We start from the raw sequence: 7,123 nt of genomic DNA, 5'->3' as shown, positions 1-7,123 counted from the left end.
GTACAGCTGCATTTACAGCTTATAAATACTGCACAAATCTCCACTCATCTCTGCCTGGTTTCTTAACTGGGAAGATTGGAGTTCGCACAGGAGAGGAGGGGCATGGAATAATTACTCCAGTTTCTTTCAAAGACTGAAACATGGGCCTAATGCCCTCCAAAGCCTCCTTTTTTAAAGGATATCTTATGTTGTTTGGGCCTGTAATCTGACTTTGGCACAATATGGACTGGTTCACAGTTCTTAACCAATCCCACATCATGTTTCCCACATGCCCAGAGTGTGGGAGGCACAGATGACAACTCCTCCTCCTTGGTTGGGGTGAGTGCAACACCGGTGAAGAGCTAATTCTGTGTGAGCAGCTCCCCAGTTCGGTTCACCAGCAGCTCGTAAGCATGCTTTGGTTTCCACGCATTAGCAGTGGGGCTAAAAAAAAACAAAAACTAGAATTTTCGGTGGGTTGCCAGTCCGACAGTCGACTGAGCCATGCAGCCCATGGCCCCACCTCCTCCCACTGCATTGTGTCCTCAGACCTCCCCAACGCAATGTCTAAAGGTGCACGTATTCGTCACTGTACAGTGTGGACTGTACAGCGAAATGTGTCCTCCGCATTTAACCCATCTGGTAGTGAACACACACTCACACACACACACGTGTTAGGGGCAGTGAGTACACACACACACCCAGAGCGGTGGGCAGCCAACTCCAGCGCCCGGGGAGCAGAGAGGGTAAAGGGCCTTGCTCAAGGGCCCAACAGTGGCAGCTTGCCGAGCCCGGCAATCGAACCCACAACCCTGTTATCGATATCCCGGCGCTCTAACCGCTGAGCCACCACTGCCCCAATGTGAGGAGTCGAATCCGACACATCAAACAACTCACTCTGTACTTCACACAACTGAACCAGGGCAGCAGCCCACCGATCACTCCACACGAGTGCACACACGTTCAGCATTTCTCTGTCTACTCTAGAAAACTCAGTTTCATAGTCAAAATCAGGTCCATCAGAAACATGGGCCATACAATATAAATCATCCGGCTTTTTCCAAAGCAAATGGGTTGAGACTGTGCTTTTCACCTCTCAGAGGAAGTGTTTCATTGTTTCTCCTGTGCTGTCCAAACACTGCCACTCATAGGCATACCCTGAGGTTTACCTGGGTCATACTGAACCATCTGAGGTTCCCCGAAAGAAATGGAGAGCCCCTTTGGGGTGCTCTGGAGTGTGCAATTCAATTTGCACATCAAATCTCGTGCCATGAGGTTGGCTGGAGAAGACAGGTGAAACAGTGAAACAATGTTCAAACTCATAAGTTTCTACTTTGCATTGGAGGGGAGTGGACACCTTTTCTGTTACCGTATTACCCCCTACACCTATAATAGTTACAGTTTTGTCAGGTTGAAGTGGACACACAATCTGTTCTTTTTGTATTACTGAGTGGGCTGTCCCACTATCTACCAAAAACTTCAATTTCTTCCCATTTATTACAATTACAATTTGTGTCAAGGCTGTGGGGTTTTTGCTAAGTTGCTGAGCTAACGAATAGTATGGATTTTTCACTTCCCTGTTTGGTGCGTCTCCGTCTGTGTCCTCGCCGTCCCGCCCCTCCGCCGCACGTCAGTTGCTGCCCGCTTCTTCCAGTGTCAGCTGGTGCTGTACAGGTATCCAAGCTTACGCAACAGCAGTCGTCTTAGCTCCATAGCTGTGGGTCGGCAGGATCTCACAAAGTTCTGTAACTCTTGGCTGAAATGTTCTCCCCCCCACTGTAGCTGGGTGGGGGAGACTGGAAGCGGCCTCTGCAATATCAGCTTCAGTCCAGTGTCTGTGTACCATAATCACTCCTTCTGCTCCAGCCACCTCAACCATAGGGAACTGTCCAGCTGGTGGAGTTAGAGGTGGGGGAGGCCAGTATTCGCCCTGTGGAATCGCTGGCATTGCAAATACCGGTCCTCGTGGTGGATCGCTGCTGGGGGGGCGGTAGGCCTGTCTTCTGCTGCCGAAAGCGGGTATGTCCACTCACTGGGATGTTTCCTGAGGCCTGTTCCACTCGCCCTCGTTCTTCCTCAGTCAGGCCTTGGTCCTGTTCACGTGTCAGTGGAGCATACGATCCCTCTGAAGTGTTTCCGACTGGTTTGGATGCCAGTTCCTGTGTGGTCCTATCTAGCACCCCCTTAAAGTCCTGTAGTTGGTCTCGCAATTGGGCTTGTAGTGGTGGCTGACACGGTGCGTCTTCAGCTGGGTATAGAGGGGGTTCTGCTGCGGGTGTCGATGCTTGCACTCCAGCCGCTTGGTTGATCTGCTGGTCAGGCCGTTGGTTGAGCCGTTTGCTGAGCCACTGGTTGAGCTGCTGGCTGGGCACTGGAGGTGCGGCGTCGAGGTCGGGATCGGCTGTGAGAGACACACACTGAGAGACACCGTTAGTTCCCCCTTTTCCCTCCCTAGCCTGTATCTGGCCTTGACGCTTCTCTGCTTCTTCCAGCCAGAAATTCAACATGCTCAGCATTCCCACACTGTGATTTGACCAATGTTCTAAAGTTTTTTATCTGTTGTATTTGGCTTACTGCCCAGTCTAGTTTTGAGTTTCTCAAAATATTTCTTCTGATATTTAACACTTGCTATCATTATGAGGAAAAACAAAATATTTAATCCAGAAGGGCACATACTCCCCATAATGTTTTCACATTTGAAAAAATGCTGCTTCTTTTTATTATATTATATATTGTATGTATATATATATATATATATATATATATATATATATATATATATTAAATAAAAAATAAAAAGAAACTTACTATGATGGGATCCCATTTTGCTCTCTCAATGCACTGTACCTTCTGCAATTTAGTCCCAAAAAGTTTTACTGTGAGTTTTTTGCCTCAATTTCTCACTACGTCCCCACCACCTGGACCCGGGTCACTAATCACTATCGATACGTCTAAAGATAGAGGACCTAAAACCCATCCGTCTAATAATAGCGGACTAAAAAACCCGTCCGTCTACTACCAGAGGACTAACATCCGTCTAATGATAGAGGACTAACATCCGTCTAACAATAGAGGACAAACATCCGTCTAACACTAGAGGACTAACATCCGTCTAATGATAGAGGACCAACATCCGTCTAATGATAGAGGACTAACATCCGTCTAACAATAGAGGACAAACATCCGTCAAACACTAGAGGACTAACATCCGTCTAATGATAGAGGACCAACATCCGTCTAATAATAGAGGACTAACGTTCGTCTACTAATAGAGGACAAAACCGCAGCAGTCTACTGCGCCTATTTCACAGTACGTCGTGAAATATACACTAAGGTGGTGGAGGACCAAGGCAAAAACTCCAGGGATTTCGGAGTATATTGTTATACTCACTGAATGATCCAATTCAGGTTCTGACAGGTCACCACTGGTTCGTTTGGATGAGGCAGGCCTTGCAGGCGGAGGGATGATCAGTTGCGCTCACCCCCACGGTACTTGCCCTTGTTCTGTGGGTCTTCCTCGTTTGGGTCCGGTTCGTTTCTCCGGAGGGCGTCCCCGGTGTGCGCACAGCTGCTCTACCTCCGCTGCAAGGCCGTGCTCATCCTGTTCGTGACGCCAAGTTTTTCATGGAATTCTGTCAAGAATCGATAAGGCAGACAAGAATATGCATTGAGTAGCAAAGTTTTATTGAGTCTGCACGCAGCTCGTGACCATGATACAGACTGAGGAAAAAACAGTTAACATACATATTTATAGTATAGATTAGGGAGTTGAGAAAAGGGAGGAGAGGGTGTGCGTGCCACACCAACGTCTGAAGAGATACATTGTTCAGGAGTGCTGGCGCCTGAGAGGACACATTGTCCGGGTCGAGAGGTTACTAGCAGGTTAAGATAGGCTGTAAGTACGTCAGGTGCACTCCCAATGCAGCTGTAATCTATGCTAGGAAAAACAATAGTGTTTCATGGAAAGAGAAGAGCGATTTAACATGTGTTGCAAGGCCAACACATGATTATAGTTAGCACACACTATCACAAGGCTAAGCATGATTACAATGAATGAGTGGATTTTAAATGAGTCTATTATGAATCAACATAAAATTATAATGTGGTTATAATATAATTTTCCATAACATGTACAATTTGAGTATTTATAGTAAAATAATTAAATTGCTATTTTTTTTATTATTACAACTTATGCATACTCCACATATTTGCATTTGCAGCATGGATCAGCATGTATAAAGTGGGGAAAAAAAGAGCTACTGAACGGTGAATACTTTTAAAGAAGGATAAAGGTGGAGAGCATTCATCAATAGATTGTAATGTTCTCAAACTAAATTATCTCACTAAAGAATAATATGAAGAATAAATGGCTGGAATGAATTTAAAGGTTTTTTGGTTACCTTCAGCTTTAAAACAGGCCTCACGAGTTTGTTCACATCCAACCCAAGAACCTTGGCTATATTTCCAAGCACAGATCCATGTTTCATCTCTTCCAGAATAGCTCACATTTTGGTTTATTTATTATTATTTGCTTCTGGTTTAGGGCCTTTTAGGGCCATCCGGCCTTTTAACAAAATCCTTAAAAAAAAATAAAAAGTCTGTGTTACAAGTTACAGGCCGTGATTGTGGATCACAACTGTGAATAATGCTCAGCAATACGATATTACTTGATATAATAGTAATGTTTGTCAGAATGACTTTTTTTTTTACATTTTATTACGTGCATGTGGTTAATGGTTTTAACATTATACCTTGCTCTCTGGCTAACTTTTTATTATTAGACTCATGAAGGTGCTGTATAGGGTAAAATCATTTTCCTAGTAGTTTTTCCATACTGACACTGCAAAAGATCTGGCTACACCCCCACCTAGCTCTGTGGGTCGCACACCCTGAGGTAAGTGCACGGACTGCACTGCTGCAGTTCACACACATAAGCCGCGTCAGGTAAAGAAGTGGCAACTGAATTCATCTTCACATAAGTCACTATTTATACATTATTTTTTATTTGATTGTACTTTTTAAACTATCTGCTCCCTTTAAATGTTAAAGATATAATGTGTAATTGTAGACATAAAACTGTTGTGATTTCTGTACAAAGCTTGACAGTCCAATTACATATTTACAGGAACTATGTTGACAATAACTTGCTACAAATCTTCAATCATTTTGTATGATTTGAGATAATTTGCATGTTCCATGAAGAGTTGATTTATTTACATTTTTTTTTCCTGTTTAATGCAGACTGGGGTGCTATTAAGTCATGAAATAAAAGTCTGTACTCTGGACACATGGCCAAATGAAACAGAAAAGCATACTTCACACAATTGCGTTAAAAAGGTAATTCACAGCTTTAAAGCATATTTTCTTTCCGTGTCTAAATATGCACATTCAAACATAATATCTGACAAGTTGTCATCTTGGGTCATAATCCGTTTACATTTTTCAGTATTCTACTGCTAATGCATCATGGGAATGACGTCCTTTTCAAGGCAAGAGCCAGCCCATGTTGTCAAACAAACCATCACTGCAAAGCTAACACCTCACATTCTAGACACCAAGTACTACTAGAAAACAGGTCTCCTATTTTAATACTATATATTTCTAATCACTACTGAAATGGCTGCATACCATTAGAACAGTATAAAGTCAATAACTGTTATTTATTTATTTATTTGTTTTTGTAATCTGAAAGGTTTTGCACCCTCTTTATTACTCCTATGAGGAATAAATAAGAGTCTCAAGCAGAGAAAAGTGAAGAATAAAAAAATTGTAATTTACAAATAAATAAATAATAATAATAATAATAAAAATGGAACTCCATTGAAGCTGTGGAATGCTGTAACTGTGATTATACGGTTGTGTCATCTGTTCAGTCTGAATAGAGCACTAAAGTTGATTTGGTTTGTTTTACTTTACTTTCAGGTTTGTGCAAGGAGTTGATGGGAACAGCCTGACTGGTTTTATTTTAAATGAGTTGATGAAAAACAGCATTTTTATTTGTAAGAAATGTTGGAGCGTCTTTCCAACATTTTTGTGCCCTCCAGGTGCATCAATTAGGCTATAGTATGTGCTAATATTGTGGGTGCTACAAACAAAGTACATATAAAATAAATCCAAATGTGCAAATGTGCCACTTCAGGTGTCATTTATTTATTCACTCATTCCCATTTATTCTGATTTATCTTTAACCTTTTAATAGACAAATAAGGTAAACATTGTTAATGACTGTTTTTTTCTAAATTCAAAGCTTTTTTCCAGTGCTTTTTAGTCATTTTACTGTAGTGCATAGAGCCCACAAGGACTGTTAAGAGAATTCTAAATTAAGTTACTGTTGGAAAATCCAGTATGACTACACATGAGAACATGTAAGAATCTGCCTCAAAAAACAGCCAGTCGCTGACCAGGGTGCTGAAACCCTGGTAAACTCCACATTTAAGTACATGTATGGAGAACAGTGCTTCCAAATCACACATAGTTGTTATATTAATAGGCACCTGAAACACTCTCACTAAAGCTGCGTATTTACCCAGATGAGATAAGCAGTAAGAGAGCTGCTTTTCAGAGCAACCATTAACAAAATATTACTTAGATTACTACAGTCTATATATTTGCAATGACTTTGCATGTATATTTGCAATAAAAAATAATCAATAAAATATGAAAATAATTAGAAAAATTCAGCTCCAAATTAAACTACTAGGTTATATTCAATGCCCCATATTCATATTTTGTCCTAAAAGAGGAACAAGAATGACCCATGAAACAATGTTTCTATTCTAGAGTCACAGACGTGTTACGATATTTGTTCAAATCCTTGAAGTCTGAGTAAAGTGCCAATCTTTATGGTGATGCACGTGCAACATAGAGTAGTAGCTTTATTTAATAAGTAAGAAACCCATGAGCAAGATGTTATGACCTTATGGGCATTTCCCCGTTGTGTTCCTTGAGTCTACAGACTCGGGGTGGAGCAACCTGATTTACAACCTGATTGGTCACCAGCAGAGGGAGCTGGCTCTAAAAAGGGACAGGAAATGGAAGAAGAGTGGGTGTGTTTTGCTTCCAACATGGGCTGCATCCAGAAACCTTTGCTACTTCTCCTCTTCTCCTTCTCCTTTCATATTGCTCCTTTTCTACCCCAGAAGAA

This window comes from Salminus brasiliensis, chromosome 2, assembly GCF_030463535.1.
Source record: "Salminus brasiliensis chromosome 2, fSalBra1.hap2, whole genome shotgun sequence".
NCBI lineage: Eukaryota > Metazoa > Chordata > Actinopteri > Characiformes > Bryconidae > Salminus > Salminus brasiliensis.
The sequence above is the reverse complement of the archived record's forward strand: the minus strand, read 5'-3'. Positions refer to the sequence as shown.